The sequence below is a fragment of the Lithobates pipiens genome, unplaced genomic scaffold (genome assembly GCF_037356315.1).
Source record: "Lithobates pipiens isolate NorthernLeopardFrog02 unplaced genomic scaffold, aLitPip1_a1.2 Scaffold_18, whole genome shotgun sequence".
NCBI lineage: Eukaryota > Metazoa > Chordata > Amphibia > Anura > Ranidae > Lithobates > Lithobates pipiens.
This window is the reverse complement of record NW_027507758.1, coordinates 127,924,715-127,948,224: the sequence shown is the minus strand read 5'-3', so window position 1 is coordinate 127,948,224 and position 23,510 is coordinate 127,924,715. Positions and strand designations below refer to the sequence as shown.

At 39.3% G+C, this 23,510-nt stretch overlaps 1 protein-coding gene across 11 annotated transcripts in view; it reads right to left on the bottom strand.

Annotated features, from left to right (window-relative positions):
• Positions 1–23,510, bottom strand: part of LOC143987408 (sodium/calcium exchanger 1) — a 688,674-nt gene that overhangs the window by 278,310 nt on the left and 386,854 nt on the right. The window lies entirely within an intron of this gene.

The window sequence follows — 23,510 nt, the reverse complement described above, 5'->3', positions numbered from 1 at the left end:
TGGGATGAATGAGAGCAGAGAATGTGAGCCAGGCCTTCTCATCCAACATCAGTTTCTGACCTCACAAATGCGCTTCTGGAAGAATGGCCAAATATTCCTGTAGAAACACTCCTAAACCTTGTGGACAGCCTTCCCAGAAGCTGTTATAGCTGCAAAGGGTGGGCCAACTCAACATTGAACCCTACAGATTGGGATAACATTAAAGTTCATGTGTATGTAAAGGCAGGAATCCCAATACCTTTGACAACATAGTGTATGTACACTGCAGTGTTACTCTGAATCCAGGCTGTGTGATTTCGCTGCCCCATGGGGCAGGTCCATTGTTCAGCCTGAAAGGCCATCTAGTAGCAGAAAATAATTACAGTGGAAAGCAGCCCAGTACTGAAGGTCAGTATTGCAGCTAAAGCTGTGTTGTTTGTTCTTACTGATATTGGGCTTTTTTTTAACTTGAGTTTAGCTTTTGGATGTTCTGGGTGTACTCATTTTGGATATAAAATGGGTTTCCTGTTAAACACTGTTTCTAAAAAGTTTTCATGTACTCAGCAGCTATGTCAATTATTTCTTTTTTTTTAAGATCAGTACATTTGTAGGTCACATATTACAAGACTGCATTTTGTATTAAATAAGGATATCTGGTGCTCTGAAAGATCTAACTACTGTCCTCAGGATTTTCAATAAATAGCATTCTTGTGAAGTGACAGAGATAGCAGTTCATACGCAGCATGTCATTATTCCTCTAGACCAATTTACATAACCTCTGTTTAAAGGATTAGGTTCCCGACATGACTTTTTTTCCCCCAAAACATCGCCAAATCAATGCGCGTGCTGGACTATTTCATAATTTACTGAACAACTTCAATTCATTTCACCAGACCTTGACCAAACTAATATTACGGATAACTCAATAATGAGAAATGAATTTGTACACTTTTAATTTTTTTGTTTAAACTGCATGCACTCAGTCTGTTAATCAAATAAGGAAATCCAAATGAAATAACCTAATGCTGGCAGACAGGAGACATTTAGATCACCTAATCCTACCCAATGGTTTTAAAATAAGGCAAGGGATCTCATTTATTAAGCACTTAACAGCCTGTCTATACACTGACCAGGGTGAGGCACATCCTAAAGACACATTTTTAGTTTTGCTAGAAACATAACAGCAAAGTGCAAATGATGTGATGTAATGATGTCATTGTAGAACTATTTCTTTGAAAGTGGGTACAATTTACAAAGTTCAACACTGTAAACTCTAAAATACACACTGATTGCAAATGTATACATAATTAACAAAAATGATGCAGTTGCTATTGTAATTTGGCTGCAGTATGGGACTATCAACTAAATGTGCACAAAGTAAGCTTTAACTCTCAGCAAGTGATCATTAAAATATTCTATTCTGTAAAAACAGCATTAACAGGGCAACGGGAAATACAGATTAATGTCTGCAAGGTCTCAAGGGCCACACAAAATATGCCAAAGTGTCAAATGAGGCCTCCAGGCCACAGGTTGTCCACCAGGAGTATAATCTCTTTATGATTTACCAAAACAATATGACGTCCTATCTAGTCCATTCAATCTGTATGTGGCTTGGTAGGCCCTCCCACTACATAGTTGTTGATAGAGCTAAGGAAGATCGTACAATCAGAATTTGACATACGGTATGTGATCAGCTTTAGAAATACTGGGTCTCATTGCCTGCTGCTTTACCCCACAATTATAATGTCATGGTAACTGCTGTTTTGTGGGCTTACAATGTGCTTTTCTGGTCTGAGCATCCTGACAGCTCCTACATCCATTGACCAAGAAGTACCTGCCATAGGAAAACTAACAAGTTTACAATCTTGGCAGCGGTTAAACTATGATTTTTTTTGGTGCCTTTAAACCTAATTTTGCAAAGCCTGTTGAGTCACACTTTAAACATTCTTTTTCAATACATATTCATTTCAACACCAGATTTAATTTCAAAAGTAGTCTTACGACCTGATCTGTAATGCCCTGTACACACGGTCAGACATTCCGACAACAAAATCCCTCCGATTTTTTCCAACGGATTTCGGCCGAAACTTGTGTTGCATACACACGGTTGGACAAAGTTGTTGGAAAATCCGATTGTTCGGAACGAGGTGACGTTTGTTCCGTACAACGGGACCACGTAAAGGTCAGTAGCCAATAGCTTTCGTCCCCTAATTTATTTTGAGCATGCGTAGTACTTTGTCCGCCGGAATTCTCTACAAACGATCGGAAAAAGTTCGATCAGATTTTGTTGTCGGAAAATTTTAGATCCAGCTCTCAAACTTTTTCTGTCAGAATTTCCGACAGAAAAAGTCCAATAGAGCCCACACATGATCGTATATTCCGACAACATAATCCGATCGGACCATTTCTGTTGGAATTTAGGACCATGTATACAGGGCATAACAGATTTACCTTATCTGACTACTCTCAAAATATATTTTACAGCGGTTGTACCACTACAACCCAAAGAAATATGTGGCATAAGCATGGAATCAAGGCCTTCCAAAGCAATGATATAGGTAGTCTACAAATACAGGAATTTTATATAGGTAATCATCTAGTGTGTGTAAAATACGATACTTCATTGCCTTTCTTCTTTTGCCCCTCCCTTTTTTCCCCTACCCCCTCCCCTTCAGTCTTATATATATATATATATATATGCCTAATCTTAAGAATTATTGAAGATGGTTTAAAAATATTAATTCTCATTTTCATTTTATGTTTATTTTTATTTTTAAATGTCGATCATTGGTTGTTGTTCTGTATGAAATCATATATTTTTTTTGTTTGGATAGGGATTTTGTTTCTGTTTCTCCTCCTGTCCTATACCTTTATATTGTGATAACGCACCATTTACATATTCCCGCCCCTAAGGTCCGCCCAGGTAGTATAAATTAGTGCCATACATATACAGTCATCAGGTTGATAAAGGAACCAATGAGATGTTCCGAAACGCGTCCCTCTTTGATGACTGCTTCCTGTTTTGCTTCCTATTTGTGGTCTACGCTGGTTGCTGGTTACTGTCTCCTGCCGCTGACGTCACTTCCGGGATCCTCGTGTTTTGAGACTGTGATTGCAGGCTGGCCTGTCAGTTCTCTCGGAGCTCCCTGCTGGTTTTCCCGTTGGCATCCCCTGGACCCCCCTGCTATTGGACACACACAGATTAAAGAATGTGTATATGCCAGTGACCACTGCATTCATGCCGGACCACCTACATGGATATTAATGATATGCTCTGCCAGTCTACATATCTTATAAGTGTTTTTAACCCTTTTTGTGGAAATTAAACAGCTTTTAATTCTACACTTAGAGGCGCTTTTTCTTTGTTTTTATGTTTCCTATTCAGAGATTGCTTCTCTCCATAAGTGCAGCCCTAAGTGGGGAAGATACCCTATTATAGACTTTCTGGTTCATAAAGACATCTGTTTTTGCTTGGTCCTGAAGTTCAGAGCGCCTTTACAAACTGTGTGTAAAATACAATGTTAACATTTCCTGTTTTTCAGATTTAGCTTCAGATGTACGAAAGTCAGCTGCTTATCGATGTTAGATATGTAAGTACAGATTGTTACAGGAACTGAGCAATTTATTTAGCAGACATTTACATATACTGGTCTTGTCTCATACAGTTGACACTTACAAAAACAAGCTGAAAAACATTCATGGACTTTTTAAGGTCAAAATTTTTAGGATATTATAGATAACAGTGTTTATATGCTGCATGCTTTCATCCTGAAACTTTGTGCGTCTTGCGCACTGGAAATGTAATAATTACAGGCCTGCATGGAGAAAATAATTAAATTTCTGTTAAATGACCATCATTTACTGGGAGGTCTCTAAATTTTCCATTCCGTATCTCAAATAAAGTCACTTTGAAGTATGGCCCACTGTATAATTGAATGCAAGGAGTCATGCAGCTGTCAGAGGGATTAAAACCAATAATACAAGAATAAAACATTTGGGAGGTAATTCAGTAGACAGGGGTGGCATTGACTGTAGACGTCAAGGACTCTCAGTGGGACATACTGGACAATAGCAGCCTCAATTGCTCCTTATAAATGGACTGCTCATCATAAGTAACAGCACATATAATTTGTAGACTCTCAAGAGTATCATGAAAAAAAAAAATCTTTATTGATTGAAACACAACAAAACAAGTTATTACTTACATTATAGATGTGTATTCTAAACTGGCTCCCAAGATACTAGAAATGTATTTTTATATGCTCATGCAATCTATCAAGCATATTATACTGAGGCTTGGGGCTTGTCAGTTAAATTACAAGGTCTTTCAGGCTCAAAAAATAGGCAGCATAAAGAGCAATAACAAAGTAGCCCAATTGCTCAACAGGTAGCCTTGTCTGAACTGTGTTTGTCAAAGTTTTTTAAGTCACAGAATCCTTTAAAAATATGCAATATCCTGGGACACCCCTGTTCTGGACTGTATTTATTTGGCTGAAGGACATTGGCATCTGCACTGAAGGATGTTACCCACTTCTTAGTGCAACATGGGCGAGTTCCCCCTTCACATCAACATTCCCCTTTCATATCAGATTCCACCAATCACTTCAGAGTCAGCCCCTTTGCATTATAATCCCCCTATTAAATCAGATTCACCTCTTTCAAATCAGAGTTGCATCTTCTCATTGGAAACTTTCCATCACAACAGAGTTCACCATAGTTACAACAGAGCCCACCCATCACAACCGAGTGTCCCTGTGTCCCAACCAATGTCTCTGGCCATGGCGGGCACCACTGAAGTCTACCACAACAACCCTCTGGATCTGGCTCTGTATCCCAAAGTAGCATCTAAACTTTAAGTTTAATGTGAATATATGCATATAAGGTTTAATTCTAATTGCTACAAGCGTCACACAACTCTTTACCTTTTAAGGTGCATTTTTGTAAACGTTTTTTATTTTATTAATAAAGAATTAAACAAATGTATTCTATTAAATATAAAAAATTATAGTACAGAATATGTTCTATATTTGTAATACTAAGTTGATATTTACCAATCATACCAAGCTATAAGCCTAAGCTGCTCATACACATATACATTTTTCTTTTCAGCCTGCAAGCTGAATGAAAAAGATCTAACCATAACCAGAAGGGGTGAGATGTGCAGAACTAGGAGGGGCTTTGGTGCTGGTAAAGGTGGGGTAAAGAGTTTTTTGGGCGGTTGAAGGTCATCAGACAAAGAAGAAACTTTTCACCCTCCCGCCCTTTGGATTGGATGGGGTGCAACGTCTGTCATAGTGGCTTGTCGATTGGGATCTTTGGAGACCTTCTAAAATAAAAACAATATGGCATGGTGGGGAACCATCTATGGTATAGGGTCCTCTGTAAAATTCCAGTTAACGGAGGTTTAACTGGACATTGGGGATATGGAGGTATCTGCATAGAATGTGGAAAGTTGGGATTGTCCCTGAGTCAGTGTGTTGAGGCTGGGCACCTGTATGTGGTCGCGCAGATATAAAACGATTTGGGGTTCTTCGGTGCCTTTAAAGATCGTCAACCTGGATTAGTATTTATCATTGAGATTATTTTGTTTTTGTTAACAAATGTGCTCTACTGGTTATTTGTTAATAAAATGGCTGCTACGGACAATTTTCACTCCAAAAAAGGCGTTTTCTATTTATTCTCTAATTGCTGGTAACAACTAGGGGTAAAGGAATTTGAGTGTATGCATCTGTCTTACCAGTCAAGAGCTGATTCTTCCTTCCACTCTCACTGTGGCTTTTGTATTCTGATCGGATGCCTGCAGCTGCTGTTCGGCCAACAATTTTTTGTCTGCCTCCTTCAATTGTTAAATTGGGGGGATGTCGGATGAGAAGTGGCCTCTTGTAAAAATCTTCTGAGCCACCCCAAGGTATGCACAATAACTATTAATTCAGTACTATAGGGAGTTTGCACTCCAAGCTCCAGTACAATATAAGTGATATTTGTAACTGTACTAAAGTTTTGAACCTCCAATGGGAGACTTGCAAAAAGTGCTTATTGTCTGGTCCTGCAAGTAAAGTAAAATAACAAGTTGGTGTATGTAAACCAATGAACAGTGGACTTCTCGTATTTGCTCCCTTTAGGTTTATTAAACATACAATTGAAAGCATTTTGCTGCATCTGTTCAATAAGTGCACAAAAATGCCTGTTGCTCATGTCAGAATTTCTGAGATGTCCATCATTCAGTACTCACTTCCAGTGGTGTCTCAAGGCGAGTCATTGGGTTTGAACAGTTTGGCAAAAGCACTGACAGCACTCATTCCCACAAACAATCTGTGTGTTGTGTGCCCAGAACAGGACTTACAGAGCAGAGCGCATTTCTGGCAGATCATCATGTATTTTTCTGTACATGCATGGTTTTACAAAACATAGGAAGAACTGTGCATGTATTGCAAAGTTGTAAAGCATCTTTTTTTTTTTGCCTTGGCATATGATTTAAAGGAAATAATTCCAACACAAGGAGGCAGACCTGTCACCTAGATTTGTGAAGCCCTCTTTGCTAATCTAACCGACCAACTCCTTCAGCTACATAGATGAAACGCTACTGAGATCCAGTGCCTCAAGCCCTCTGTGTTTTTTGACATCCATCACTACATGTCCTCTTTCACTGGCAACAGCTGTGCAGTAGAGCCCTTAAGAAGCATATAGGGCTCATGTTCTTGTATCCCCAGGTCAAAAGACAGGGGTAGAGAAGCCTCATAGCAGAAAAGGAGCACTTGTGGTGCTGGATGTTAATAAATACAGGAAACTGTGGGTGTCGGATCTCAGGAAGTATGGATCTGCAGAGGGTGGGATCAGTTAGCTTAGCAGATGGGAGCAAAAAGAATAAATGCACTTTGTCTAAGACTGCATGTATGCTTAAAAGTATATGTATAGGCACGATATTCTATGTTTTGAATAGAGTAAGGAAGGATTGGACCCTTTGTCAAGTTTTTATTGTTTTCTGTAAATGCTGTCATGTCTATTTGTCCTGTTGACTATTGCCACTGAGACAGAAAGCAAGGGAAATCCAAAATTAACCACAGCAAGAGGCAAGTAAATATTCCAATTGGGACACCTGTTGATTTGACAACTCTCTATGATAAGATTTCTTAGATTTCTCTCATGTTGCGTCACCAGGACAGGAAGGGAAATTTACCCCAATGGGACATGGGCAGCAAAATCTAACCTGATAGGTGTGTTAACCTTTCCATATTTTATCAAAATTAAAAAAAAAAGTTTTGGTTTTACATTTACTTTAGTAATACTAACATGTATTATATAATATTAGTAGTATAGTAGTAATAGCAGTACAATTACCCTGGTAAATTACAGTTATTAAAACAAAGAAAGAAAATAAAACATAAATGATTAAATGAAAATATACAGTTCCATTTTATGTTGCAATGCATATTAATTGGCAGACAAAGAATATGTCAAGACCTGATGCTATACTCAAGAGGCCTTGCTCTGTGATTTGGAGTCACACTCTTTCGTTAGTCAATGAGCAGCTGTGTTTTTACATTGCTTAAGTGCAGGAGGTTTTCCTTTCTATACGGCCCACTTTAATTACAGCAGAAGGAATAAAAGATGAAGCAGCTCCGTAGAAGACAGCTACATCTTCGATATTAAAGGAGCATCTTGGAAAAAGATGTGGACTGGAACCACAGATGACCTGACAGCCACATGTTCTGGCTGGGTCCAGTTCTGAGCACCCTGAGGTCATGAAAGATGTTAGCTGCCGGAGGAAAATTCTGTATCACTACAACAAGTGCTTGAAAACTTATCTGACATGAATTAATATTCACTAATTGTCTGATTTTTAGTAAAAAACAGCTAGAGGGAATGCTTACTTTGGAAATTAGGATGGTTATCTACAACAGTGGTCATCAACCCTGTCCTCAGGGCCCACTAACAGGCCAGATTTTAAGTATTACCTTGGGGAGATGCAGACTAGAATACTGCAATCACTGAGCAGCAAATTATATCACCTGTGATGTATTTCAGTTATCTTGCAAACCTGGCCTGTTAGTGGGCCCTGAGGACAGGGTTGATGACCACTGGTCTACAACACCAGGTTTATAGTAGTTGTAAACCCTTACAGACCACTTTAACCTACAAGTAAGTCTAGATTAAGGCTTACCTGTAGGTGCTTGAAATATGTCCTAGACCTACACAGCCTAGGAGATATTCTCAACTCGCCGTACGGCGATTTCTTCTGCACATGCACCGGGGTTAGAAAGGGCACGCTGTGCCGTTTCTAGCTCGGGTCATGCTGTGAGTGGTGGCTCCTGCGAGTGACATCACGTGACTCCGGCCAGTCACAGAGACAGATTTCGTGGCTCCGGAAGGAAGAGGGGTGAAGAATGGACGCTTGCTGTTAGCGAGGAAGATGTCGATGCATCATAGCCCATTATACTTTACCTTTGCAGGGAAACAAAGAGGAAGTAAAACCCATCAGGGTTTACTTCCTCTTTAAATGGATCAGCATTCAAAGTGCTTGATTGCTATGGTTACAGGCACTTCATATGACAGTTAGGGATTAAACATTCTAGTTCAAACACCACAGACACATCATTGGCCACGATTTTTGAACAGATATATTTTTTACTTCAGCTGTATTACATTTTGATGCTCCAACCAAATAGAACAATTGCCTGTATAGGGGGTTTTGTGCAGCCTTAAAAAGTGCCAATAAAGCCAAACTCTGCATGCAATATAAAATCTATGGCTCTGCACATTAAATACCAAAACTAATTTGTTAATTCAATGCCTCCCTTTAAGTTTGGCCCACATAGAAGGTCCCCTTTGTGATGATGCTACCAGTCTTGTGGGCTGAATGATGAGCAGCATCGTACAATCATTTTAAGGGAGCCAATGCCTTAACAGGCACATCTCCTGTGAGGTTGCAATAACATGCAGCCTATGCTTACAATACTCCTGGAGGAAGGAGGAATGACTGCCCACCACTGCAATGTAAGGACTGCCCATATCTGCAGAGGAAGGACTAACCACCACTACAGAGGAAGACATTTCCAACACTGCAGTGGAAAGACTGCCCACCACTGCAGAGAAAGGGCTTACCATCCCTGCAGAGGAAGGACTGACCACCACTACAGAGGAAGAAATTTCCACCACTGCAGTGGAAGGACTGCCCACCACTGCAGAGAAAGGGCTTACCGTCCCTGCAGAGGAAGGACTGACCACCACTGTAAAGAAAAAAGAAACAAGTAGAAGGCCCCAGTGACACCAAACAACCATCCTGCATAAGAGACTGCAGGAAAAAATGTATGTATAAAGAGTTGGTTTTTTTTTCTTCAGGAAGGGGTAAAAAAGGAATGGGCCTGGGGCACACAACATCAGTATATATGTATACGTAATTATGTACATATATGTCACATAAGCTAATGAAACTCTTCAGGTACTCATTTAATGAAAAATTATCAGTTTGCCTATTCTATTCTCCTTCTGAAATTGCTAGCTGTCTCTGGTTTCAAGCTTTTAAATCACTAATGGGGAACAAGCATAAAACAAAAGTCGGAAACACCTGATCAACCTACTTTTCTAAGTCCATAGTTCACAATGTACTGAATTTAACAAATCAACATTAGAGCCAGGCAACAAGCATTTTAATGAGAAGCCTTTAATAAAATGACGTAAAAAAAATATTTGCAGTAGCCTGCATCATGGGAGCATCATGGGAGCATCATGGGAGGATCCATACTCTTCTATACTAGAAAGCAATGGGTATTTTGCTTTGCCAGATGAAGGAGTGACAGGAGATTGCTGGAGAGAAGAGGATAAAATGGTCTGGGGTAGACTGGGTTTGTGTCAATGTCATCTGCTTAAAGCAGGAGGTCCGCTATTTTTTTTCTTTTTTTAAAGTCAGCAGCTACAAATACTGCAGCTGCTGACTTTTAAAATATGGACAATCACCTGACCAGCGTGCCCACCGCCATCTTCGGTGTGGGAATCAGGAAGTGAAGCCTTCGGCGGCACTTTCCGGTTCCCAAATGCGCATGCGTGAGTCGCACTGTGCAATATGGACAGTCCCTGCTGTCTCTGTGACCCGTGTGTTTCCCAGCAGACAGTGGGGAAGGGACAGGAAGTGGAGTAAATACTATCTATAACACTTTACAGTTTGAGATGCTCCTGAGATCATTCAGAATTAATTGGCAGGTGCAGCTGACTTCTCTTCAAACTGCATGTGACCTAATTCAATCAGTCTCTGCATTACCATTTACTTGTATGGGAATCTAAAACCCATTTGTCATGAACAAAAGCCTGACAAAACAAGCCGTTACACTGACACAATCACTTTGGCCTAAATGAGCAAGGTGACAGTCTCTCTTTTACCACTTGCCGAGTGCTGTCATGTGACTTGAAGAACACCCCCCCCCACAGTTAGAATCACTCCGTAGGACACACTTAACCCATTCATCGCCCCCTATTGGCTAACTCCTTCACTGCCAGTGTCATTTACACAGTAATCAATGCATTTTTATAGCACTGATCACTGTCTAAATGACAATGGTTCTAAAATAGTGTCAAAATTGTCCAATGTGTCGGCCATAATGTCGCAGTCCCAATAAAAATCACAGATCGCCTACATTACTAATAAAAAAAATGCCATAAAACTATCCCTTATTTTGTAGACGCTATAACTTTTGCGCAAACCAATCAATATACGCTTATTGCATTTTATTTTACCAAAAATATGTAGAAGAATACATACTGGCCTAAACTGAGGGAAAAATTTTTTTTATATATTTTTGGGGGATATTTATTATAGCAAGAAGTAAAAAATAATGCATTTTTTTCAAAATTGTCAATCTTCTTTTGTTTATAGCACAAAAAATAAAAAGCACAGAAGTGATCAAATACCACCAAAAGAAAGCTCTATTTGTGGGGAAAAAAAGACATACATTTTGTTTGGGTGCAACATCGCACGACCACGCAATTGTCAGTTAAAGCGATGAAGTGCCGGGGCTGAAGCGGTAAAAGGCCTTAGTGACCACAATACCAACTTGATCAAAAGATAAAGCATTACAGGAGAATATTTATAATAAAGCCACACAAAAGTGGTTCAATTTTTCTTTCACTTTACTACTACTGGAAAAAAAAAACTGTGTTTCTATGGAGCATGGGAAAATTGCCTTCAAAGGATCTTGTGTGCGTTGAAAAGGAAAAAGGACAAATCCTCAGACAGCCCTGTAACAGATCAGCAGCACCATATGCCACAGTGCAGGATTAAATAGGTATTCGCTTCCAACCTCTGGTAAAACATTAAAACGCAGCAAAATAAGCTAAAATGGAAAAATGTTTTATGTGCTACTTCATTCTGACTAAACAAAAGACAATTTGACCTTTGGGTCTGAAACATGACCAAGAAAAGAGATTTGTAATTTAACTCATCTTAGCCAGTAAACTACAGTGTCATATCCATTCTCAAGAACTACATAAACCCAATTACCAAATGCCTCAATGCAGCCAACGATACACTAAGGAAAATGATTGCCATATAAGCTGACCTTGTCTGACCAGCATGGCGTTAAGCTGATGCACATCCAACACAGACACTTCAGCTTTAAAACTCATAATTGAACTTGTGTAGCACCACAAAGAGCTTTTTGATCTATGGATGATTTTAAACATAAAAAGTAGAAATTACAACAGAAAATAATTTTACAAGTAACTATACAACCTAAGGTTGTAGGTGAGGGCGGTGGTCATTTGTTTGCATTGTTGACATATTGGTGAGGGGATGTAATGAACACCTTTGGTGCCATAGTGCTGTGCTGGGTGTCCAGTGCACCTCTGTGTCTTTAAGGAGGGATGGGCTCCCTCCAGGATCAATTACCCTTTGCCAATCCCTAATAATGTGGAGGCTCTCAAAATTTCGAGTTAGGACTGCAGATACCAGGGGTCTGTAGCTTATGTGCGTATTTGCAAATGTGTGTAAACTAAACCCCTGTTTTTAACGCATACCGTTAGACGGGATAATTTTTTTGGTTGCAGGCTGGTCGGTAAGTTGAGCCGTGAATTTCTTTGGTTTTGTTTTGCATGCTTCCCATGTGCTCCTTACTGCAAAGGCCAGTTATAGGTGAGGGCAGTGGCCATTTGTTTGTACTGTTAATACAACAGCTGCCATGGCTGTCTGCTGAAAAATTCTATTATCCTGGCTGTCAACTTTTTTTTAACTCACTCAAGTATACAGATCAGCAAAGTGACATTAAATCAGAATTCCTATTGGCATATTTGCTCTAGATTAGTATTGAACGTACTGACATAAGAAGGTTGGCTTGAAAAATAGGCAACCAGTATTTTCAGAAATCAATGTCAATAATGGCAGAATTTATATTTTTCTTATTAAGTAGATGGAGAGATTTCCCATCAATTATCCTGTCAGAAGGTTGAGTCGAAATTTCCCCAATAGGGACACAGATGGCAAAAATAAATAAATAATACAAGTTGTAAACCCTCTATATGCTCTATTGAAAAAGAAATACACATTTTTTTGAGTTGAGCTTTGAAACCCCATACAGGCATACCCCACTTTTAAGTACACAATGGGGTTTATTTACTAAAGCTGGAAAGTTGAAAATCAGGCTCACGTCTGCATAGAAACCAATGAGCTTCTAACCCCAGATTGTTCAATTAAGCTTTGGTAATACAACCTGGAAACTCATTGGCTTCTATGCAGAAGTGAGCCTGATTTTGCACTTTCCAGCTTTAGTAAGTAAAACCCATTGTATACTTAAAAGTGGGGTATGCCTGTATACAGTACAATATTGTAGAATGTAGTGACCATAGGTTGGTGGCAAACTCAAAATCACTCAAAGGTCCGTGAAGCATCTCATCTACAGGCTATCAAGCTAAACTGTCAGGAAATGCACCAAAGTTCTGGAAATCATATCCAGCATTCATATATTACTACATGATAACAATAAGCCAATTTCAAGCCATCGACTGAGATCATGAAAACAAATATATATCCCAAAATAGTCCTTGGGAATACAGACTGTTAGCTGCCCTTGGGAAAGGTAAATGTACAATATAGCATTGCTTTGAAAACAGAAGAAGCAAATCATTTTACCTCCTCACTTTGGATCTGCTCATACAGTAAGAGCCTGGGCTGCTTAGCTCATTAAACCTAATTGGCTCATGGCAAAGTAATTACCCAACCGTCATTCTGTTCAATGGAGACCCTTCATCTCGCAATTGACTTGTAACCATGGCAAGGCTCTAAAGTGAACAACTGTACATGATGTCTACAACCGCAGATACATTTCATCATCTTAGTCACAATACAAAGTCTGTTTTTGGGTAGTATTACAATGGTATAAATCTTTAACATAATAGAAAAGTTGTTTTTTTAAGCTTGTTCGGGTTATATTGTAATTTAAAAATACTTTGGGTTGTTTTATGCTTGATCGGTTTTTGTAATGCACCTATCAATTTTAAAACTCAGTTCCACCCAATGCCAAAAATCAATTAAGTGCTCTGTTTGTCATGGAAATGACAAACAGCTATTTCATACTGACGTACTTTTCTTAATTAAAATGATCAATAAGTCATACTTACCTGCTCTGTTCAATGGTATTGCACAGAGCAGCCCTAATCATCTTCTTCTCAGGTCCCCTGCCAGCAGTCCTGTGCCCCTCCCCCCTGCCAAAAGCCACCATAGAATCACACTTTTTATGGGGGAACACGTGCAGGTTCGCTCCTGGGCCTCATGCCTGCGTCTATTGACACAGAGAGAAAACCCTCACCCCCCACTCCTATGTCATAGGACAGAGATGGCGAACCCTGGCACCCCAGATGTTTTGGAACTACATTTGCCATGATGCTCATGCACTCTGCAGTGTAGCTGAGCATCATGGGAAATGTAGTTTCAAAACATCTGGGGTGCCAAAATTTGCCATCACTGTCATAGGATTTGATTCACAGAAAAGGGAGCCAATTGCTTCCATTGCTATTAATCTGTCCAGTAACAGGGACAGAACCGGGATTGTGCACACTGCTGGATCAAGATCAGACTCAGGTAAGTATAGGGGGGCTGTGGGGGGGGGGGGTGCTCTCCATTAGAATGCATTAAGGTAAAAAAACCTTAAAGGAGAAGTATAGGTTTTGTTTTTTTCCCCTAATCATACTTACCTAGGTAGATGCAGCATCAGTCCAATGCTGCATCTGTCCCCCGGTGTCTCTGCACTGAGAACTGAGCCATGGGACATCGCCGATGGCTCAGTTCTCTCATCTCCCCCAGAGGAGAGATGCTGATTGTCAGTCAGTAGATCTCCTGATCTACTCCTCCGTGGTCTGGCGCGCTGAGCTGTGGAGGGGCGGGGAGCGGTTGTCTCAGCAGGCTGAGACTGCCATCAGTCCAGGCACCTGGTGGATCCAGACTTCCTAAGTCGGGATGACACGGTGCCTGGACTGAACTTGGTCACAAAACGGCTCACAGGAGTGCAAAACGAATTGCACTTCTGTGACCCTTAGGAGAAGCCCAGCCAAACGAGCCAAGGCTGGACTTCTCCTTTAAGGCTTTAGAACCACTTGGAGAAAATGTTGCACCTTGAATCCTTTCGACCTATCTACCTATCTGCTTTGTGTGTAATTTGAATTTTAGCTGTTTTGCTATGAACAGGTTTTGTTTTTTTACGGCAAAGCAGCTAATGTTAACCTGGTAAATATTCCAAAAGGAACTTAGAGCTCCACATGTTGGCTAAAAAAAGTAATTATGAAATATTTAAAAATTGCAAAATGTCATATTTACTTTGATGAAAAAAATGTTAAACAATATTTGAAAATAAAAAACTATTTGCATAATAATATATAGATATAAAGAAAAACCTTACATATATTTAATCGTATATGAAGCCCAACATTTTTTTGGGATACAGTGCATTAGTATTAAAATCCTTATAAATTTTACTGCTGTACACCTTCGCCTATATTATCCTGGTACTTTTAGAGTGAAATCTTTCCAGATGACCACAAAAAAACTGACAGAAGTCTTAAGCTTCATTCACACCTAAGCGTAGTGCAGCGATAGCTGCTGCATCTTTTTTTTTTTTTTGCGTTTTTTTGTGGCACGCTTTTGGAGCGGCACCATTCATTTGAATGAGCCTCCCTCCTCTCCAAAAAATGCTCCAAAGAAGCTCATGTACCAAATTTTGGTACAGAGCCAGGAGCGCTGGAAGGTGTGATTTTCTCCACAATTTTAGAGCGTTTTGTCGCTCGACAATTGCAGCAAAATTGCACAGCGTTTGGGGTGCCATTCGGAAATAACGACATTGCAAAAGCGCCCAGTATTATGCCGCAATTCTGAAATCGTTCCGCCCGCGATTCAAATACGCTCAAGTGTGAACGGAGCTTTAATCATTCAACATTTTATCAAAAACAAACATTTTTCGCTTTACAAACACTTTAAATAATATGGGATTTATTAAATCCATAGAAATATATTCTTACTCGCTAAGCAGTTAGTAAATTAGGGTTTAGCCTATCCCAATTTGCTGATATCAAAACACAGATAATTTAATTAGAATATAAAGAGTTACATAAATGTTCTACAGTCATCATATATCATTCTCAATGGAAAGAAATAGCTGGTAGACTTCCAAAGGTCATTGGTCCATAGAGACCACCATGAGAAAAACGGCATATGTATATCACCAGGCTTTCTCAAAGAAAAAAAAAACGATTTGAAAGAGAATTTTTTTTTTCCATAAGCACATTGTATCGCTACAAAATCCACAATAAAACTACAGTGCTTAAAGGGATCTTGCATTTCAATGATCATTTACTCTATACAGTAAATGATAGGTAACGTTCTTCTCGTGGATGGGAAGCAGATGAGGTTGAGGTTAGTAGCATATAGTATTGTTTAAAAAAAAAGCAAAAAAAGCCTTTTAAAACAGATAATTAAAAATGATTTTGCTGCAATACTCACCTTCAATCTGGAACTGTCCCTCCACCAAAGTGCTTCTTTTTTTTCTGCCTCTAGATATTTCTCTTTTTTAAAGTTTGAATGACAGCCAGCATTAATCAACTCTCTTCTTCTGTGCCAATATTTTTTTCTTTTTTGAAGGGGGCCGTAGCTGGGAGGGGGGTTGGCTTTTTGAATAAACTAGAGCTCTTCAACTGGATAACTCAGAGCATTGATGATGCTAGGCTTCCCACAGATGGTGCAATTTCCGCAAGATTTATTGAATATTCAGTGTACAAGGATGGCATGCAAACATTCTACTTGTAGAAATTATCACTGAAGAGATACTAGTCAAAATGATTTTACAACTTCAAAATGTACTCTCTACAGACAGTCCTTTTTAAGAAAAGTTATCAGTAGAAATGATCGTTTAGCACACAATTTTGGTCTAAAATATATCTTCTACTGTTCAAAGCAAACAAAAACCGGAAAGAATGACCAATTACCCTAAAACTGTCACACCAAATGTACTTATATTATTCTTTCACTTACAATCGTTTTGATAATGGTTTTAATATTTAATGGTTTTTAATATTCAAAGAATATTAGTCAATCTTCTACAAATTGCCCATAGCCAGTCTTAGATTTCAAGGAAGACAAAAGCTGCCTAGTCCTAGTCCCCCTCATTGCCCAAGCAGAGTGGTTGGGAAATCTCCTTGAAGGGGATACACACGGCAATTAAAATTGTAATTTGTTAAAGCTCAACTTCAAGTTCTTTTCTTTCTCTTGCCTCCTGCCCTTGCAGTACCCTCTGCCCTTTCATTTATTTATTTATTTTTGATACATTTTTTTTTTTTTTTAATTTAGAAACCTTTTCGCCCTAGGTTCTTTGGTCTAGTCATTAGAGCTGCACGATTCTGGCTAAAATGAGAATCACAATTTTTTTGCTTAGAAGATAGATCACAATTCTCCCACGATTCTCGCAGCGTAACATCATCTTTCACATTAAAACCAAAAAAAATGTGCTAACTTTACTGTTTCGTTTTCTTTTTTTATTTATTGAAGTGTATTTTTTCCCAAAAAATTGCATTTGAAAGATGAAAGACTGCTGGGCAAATACAGGGTGACATAAAATATTGCAGCAATTGCCATTTCATTCCCTAGGTATATATATATATGTATGTATATATATATATATATATATATATATATATATATATATATATATATATATATATATATATATATATATATATATATATATATATATATATTGATTTTAACTTAAGAAAGAAGTGTCAGAAAAAGATTTAGACTTTAAGTGGTTAAACTTCCTGCATTTACACGTGGTTGAAAGCTTGGCAGACTGCCCAGATTATTTGTTTACACAAGAAGTTCTATCCCTTTGATCTAAGAAGTAAGCGTTAGTTACAATGTTTCAAGTTCTAAATTTTGCAGACTGCCCGAGATGCTTTCTTTTGACAGCTGAGTGAGCAGATAATCTCTCCACTTGTTTATATGAAAGAATCACCTACTTTCAGCGGGAGAGATCGTCGGGGGGGGGGTGGGGGGGTGAATCGAGATCTCAATTTTTTTAACGATTAATCGTGCAGCTCTACTAGTCATGTGACATCATGGGTCCTCTGTCAGCTGGGGGTGTTATGTAAAGATTTGGTGTCACACTCTGCAGCATTCTCCTTCAGCTCTCTGCAGCAGTGTCATGACTCATACACAGGGAGTGGGTTCTTGACACCCAGGGCTCAGAGGAAATGCCTTGAATGGTATGGAGAGGATAAATACTGCTTGGAAATGTTTTTGTTTGTATACAGGAGGATGATTGATTATATTTAAAAAAATAAAAACATTGGGTTTTAAAGGAAGGACCTTTTGTCAGGTTCTTATTGCTCTCTGTCCATTGTAATATTCACTCGCTTCCAGTCCATATGACAGAATTAGAAGTGGATTGAAATCTCTTCAATAAAGAGCATGTGTCAGGGACACTGGCTGCAAGGACCTATTCTGCACACATTCACCTTGTTATTTGTTATTGTTAGATTTCCCTTTTTGTTACATTTTTGAAGGACCGTTTTCTTGTATTTGCACTAAAGAGCATTCCTGGTTTGTTTCATTTGGAGCTATACATAGTAATTGAAAGAGCTGGTCACATTGGTCTCTGTTCCATGTACTCCTATTGTATATAGGTGCTAGACTGTCTCGGTGGCTAGCTGTATATTATCTTACTGTTAATTAGATCACTGTTAGCTGTTGACTGTTCCTTAGATGTGTTCATGATATAACTGTTTGCATTGTTTAGGATAATGTGATCAAGCTCTTACCTGATCTTGTGTGGTATATAAACTGTGTGAATTTACAGTAAAGTGAGTTTTAGTTTGCACATAAGCTAGTGTTGTCTAGTTCTTGGGTGCAATATTCAGCTATAATACCTGGTTCCTAGTTCTAGAGTGGAGGAAGCTCTATCTTGATGGAGGCACCCAGGCTGGGTGCCCGGACGGTCCGTCATAGCAATAGAAATAAATTTTGAAAGGGGCAGGTTTTATACAGTTTTAAGAATTTGACCATTTTATGTGCTTCATTGGAGAGATTCCCCTTACTTCTAGTCCAGGTGACAGAAATAAAGAAAGCTCCCAAATAGGGACACAGACATTACATAAAACTGCACAGAAATTCCAGTCCTTGCCCTTGCTATAGCCAGAACTCTGCATCTAATCAATCCGTGTGGACTCTTTAAGTCCTCTCAGACCTCACTGCATCTTACTGAAGGTTATTGCCAGTTTGTACAACATGCCATGAACTGCATTTGTTCGGAAGTATTACATCCTTTCTAAGCACCTTAGTGCTTCTGAAAGCTTTTATGCTTCTTTGCAATTTGATGTCGGTACCATTAATGTCAGAGCATAATTTATATTAAAGGGGGTTATAGATAAAACGAATAAATACTTTTTGCAGAAGAACACATTTTACAAAGCAAAACTTCTGAGGGACGTTTATTTCGAAACCATAGAAATGTCCCTATTGACCAGCAGATCAATCCTAAGTTTCCAAAATTGCACAACACAATCTATAGAACTGCTTCATTCTCTGGAATGACTGCAGAAAATATAACGATTCCCCACAGATCAATGCTTACAAATGACTTGGATTTTCTGGAAGCTTAGTTTAAACTCTCTAAACCCTGATGTAAACTGTACACCATCTATTATTATTCTATTACAAGTGTGCCCCTATGGGCTCACTCACATAAATGCAGTTTTTTTACCCATTAAGCCTGATACACCTCTATGCATCAGTGGTCTGGGCTACATGTGTATTCAAGTCTTTGTATACTGTAGAGTTAAATGGTCTATTGCAGGGATTTTTTTTAACCTTTTTTGATTACAGACTCCCAATGGATTGCCAAACACACCCTTACATCTCTTTCACCAAATTGTAAAAATCATGGTCATCACCAGTCCTATTGAGTACCAGTATAATGTACAAAGATGGCAATAGCTTGGTTTAACATTACATATGGATAGCCAGAAACATAACAGCTGAAAGAAAACTATCAGGGCTCTTTCACACGGGGCGGATCAGGGATGATCCACCCCGTGGATATCCGCTTGCTCAGCAGGGATAGCTCCGTCGATTCCCGCTGAGCAGGAAGATGACAGGTCTGTCTCTGCACACTGCGCAGGGATGGACCTGTCAGAGCGATGCTCTACCCTATGGGAGATCGGATGACGGCGGACCGCACAGTCCATCGTCACCTGATCCGATGACGGATGGAAAAGTAAGTTTTTCCTCCGTCACACTTTTTTAAAACAGAGCGGGTCGGATGTCAGCAGACATGTCACCGCTGACATTCAACGCTCCATTGACCTCTATGGAGCATCCGTTCAGGTCCGCCTGAAAAACTGACAGAGCCCCTGAATGGATCGGCCATGTGAAAGAGGTCTAATATTTCACTATTGTTTCTGTGCAACTAACACATGGAAGAGCGTCTATCTATAATGCCAAAACAGAAAGCGGTGCGGCACACATTGGCATGATGCAGCATTTGAGGATAGAGTGCAAGTGCATTCATAAATGTTTCTTGATGAAGTAGAGGTAAAATTACTGACAATGTTATTCCTTATTTATTTTTTCATTATTTAGAGTTCCAATCCCATACTCTTACCATTTGGGTTCCCATAGTCTGAAGGGGTATCGATGCTACTCCCCCATCTGGCACACTCTGTAATGCCTGCATTCATGCTCCCTATGGGTTTTATGTATTTGAGTTTGACACAAATACAATGATTCTGTTGTTATACCGATCTTGGTTTCACTACTTGGTTAGTCATTGACCTGGAACAAGATGAATATCTGATATACACATGCTTGTTGTAGGTCATATGGCCAGTGACTATTGAAGCAAGGATAACCTCTGAAGGTGGTACCTTCCAATACAGGTCAACAGTGGCAGTTGACATATTTAGGTATGTCATTTATACAAAAATTTTGTCAGTGCTGCAAGTAAGGCTTGGTCTTACTGCTGTAATCATTTGTTGCTGATAACTCCAATTCTGAAGGTACCTCCTGTCCATAGATGATGCAGATGATGATGGCAACCAGACAGCTTATAGGCCATCAATGATCTTTATTTCGCTTTTAGAAGACACAGAAACAAAATTTGGAAAATTAATTATATTTGTAAAATACATATCTAACATGCAGGCAAAAGGCAATATATTCAAGGCTTGAGAACAATGGCTTGCAGATGTAGGCAGAACATGTTGGCCACAATTTCCTCCAAGCTATTCTGGTGTTTGTGTGCACAGACTGGTAATATCGTTGGAATGGTATTAGAAATCAATGCTGTTTAACTTGGTTTAAGATTGGAACTGATACAATCACAAGGACGACAATTGTTTGGCAGTAATAGGATTGCTGGGCAGCACATAGCACTAATGAATTGATATTATTTTTTAGTGCAGTAAGTCAGATACTGCTTAGACGCATGATAGATTGCATTTTATCTACTTGCTGTGCATTTTAATTACATGCATTAATCTGCCTGATCATTTTATGAAACTGATTATTTCTATTATTTTGTTTCTATTTGTGCAGTGACTCACACTGCATGGTGTGATTGCTTGAATATTATCATCACTGAGCAGATGAACAGAAAATGAGTAGCTAAATTCTCATGGGGAATTTTAAAATCCATCATTTAGCCTATCCATATCTAGATGTATAAAATATGCATATAATATACTGTATATAGTGGCAAATGGCCTTGGATTAGACAGGGTATAGTCCTAGACTTGTTCATAGAAAACTAGCCTTTGGATTTTGTAATTGACTGATAGACCACAGATGCACATGAAAAGGGGTTCTCTACTACAGCCAACAGGAGAAGGGTCCACCTACAACTGAGACTGTGTGAGGTTAAGTAATGTTAGGTAAGAGGCCCCCGATACTGTGTAGCTCAAGAGAAAACACTGATTACCTTCACACAGTTTCATACTTCTCAGCATATTCCTTTTAGTGCCCGGGTCACCCTTCCCACAATCCACACTTAACATGCCCATCTTGGGGTGGTCCCACCCAGATCACACCCATGTTACGGGCATCTCCACTCATAACTATAAAGGAACTGCCCACTTGTGGCCACGATCCTTTCAGTTAAAGCCCTTTTTTTTAGTTACTGTGCTTGCTTATGATCTCAGGATTCATCACGGGACGCAGCATTATCGAGACAGAGCACCTAGATGCGGGACTGCCCCAGAAAATTTGGAACAGTAGGCATATAAGCAGTTTATACATTTTGCTTTAATTGGCACCTACATACACAATTGCAGTATAGTTTGTTCAAGCATTCAGTCATGTGTAGAGGAATGGAAAAATGTCTAATTAGACAAAAAAACTGTACATTTGGATACTTGAAGTAAACACTAACTAAATGACCCCCTCAGCATATATTAGGGAGACGTACACAGAGGTCTGTAAGCTATGGGAACAACAATTTAAAGAAACCATCAAGTTATAGGGTACATGGTTACAGTATATCCAAAAGCTATCATTGTTTAGAAACAGCACCATAGATTAAAAGATTTTCCTTTGGTGTTAGGCCAAGCCCCATTGGTTTCAGTGAATACACAGAGGCAGGAATATTTGATGCAACAAAGGGCAGAGAACTATAGAATAACATTTTAATGATGGATCTCCTCTAGGTATGTGATAATACTGTTCAATATTTTACGTTTTGAATACAGTGGGAAAAGGAGAACTTCTTTGGCTTTTATTGCTGTATCCAAATCAAGTTAGTAGATTTGCTTCACTTCCTGTTTCCATGATAGGGTGGTCACCAGGACTGCCCAACTCTACATTGTCTTTGAAAAGAAAGCCTTCATCTGGCTCCTCTACATACTGCTCATGCACCCATTTCTAGTGCATTGCAATGCTCATGGGGGCTTCCATCACTCTTGTGGGGAAAAACAACCACATAAGAATGAATGCGGCTGTAATGCACATGTCCAGAGTAATATTTTGTTTTTTAGGCATTACAGCGCTGGGCTGCAGAGAGAACATCACTGGATTGGGGCAAAATATAAGTATGTGATCAGGCGGTATGCACTCCACCCTGTTTAATTCGGCCTTTAAAAGTAAGAAAACCAAAACGCTAGTAATTCCAGGTACGGAGGAACATGTGGCTTGCAAATGTAATACTGTATGAGTATGTGCCATGGGTAAAGGGGCATTAGGGTGAATCTGTTGATTTTCCCTACCTGCCTAGGCCATAGCTTCGCCTAAAATAAATATTTTACATATAATCTAACTTCATCACTTCTCAAGTAACAAAAAAAGTTTTTGGCATACTCCTTTCAGCTGGTCACAAACGTTGATCTTGTTACATATATATTCACTGCCTTAAAAATGCAGGCAGACATTGAATGTTTTTTGTAATTTTTATTAAAATAACTGAAATCTCTATGTGAATTTCTACTTGCAATAATAGTCTGCCTTGATGAGGCGAAACCAGTACGTTATATATAGAGGGAAACATTTTTGTACTGGAATCTTATGCATGGGAAAATATGTTTCTCATATTTGTTATAGTCGCTAAAGAAAACAGACACCATTGTAGCCTATGAAGAAGACTCAAGAATAAAGCTTGTCATAAAATGTTCCCATGCATCAGAATCAAGTTTAAAGCATTGTTTGTCACACACATTTAACTTCATCTTGTCCACATCTAACATTTGAAGTGAAACTGTCATGCCCACCAAAGAAAACCAAACTTACTGGTGTGGCCAGTTGTGGTGCTTGTAAACAAATCTGATGTTATCTTCAACATCAGTATTTTGATGGCTGGGTAAGGACCCAGGATTATAGGACCCCCCACTCCAAAGCACCGAACCCCCCATGTTGAGGACATGCGGCCTGGTATGGTTCAGAAGGGGGGAGTTTGCTCATTCCCACCCCCTTTCCTGACCTGCTGGGCTGTGTGCTCAGATAAGGGTCTGGTATGGATTTTGGGGGGGGGGCCCCTACGCTGTTTTTTCAGCATGGGGGCTGCCCTGAAAATCCATACCAGATT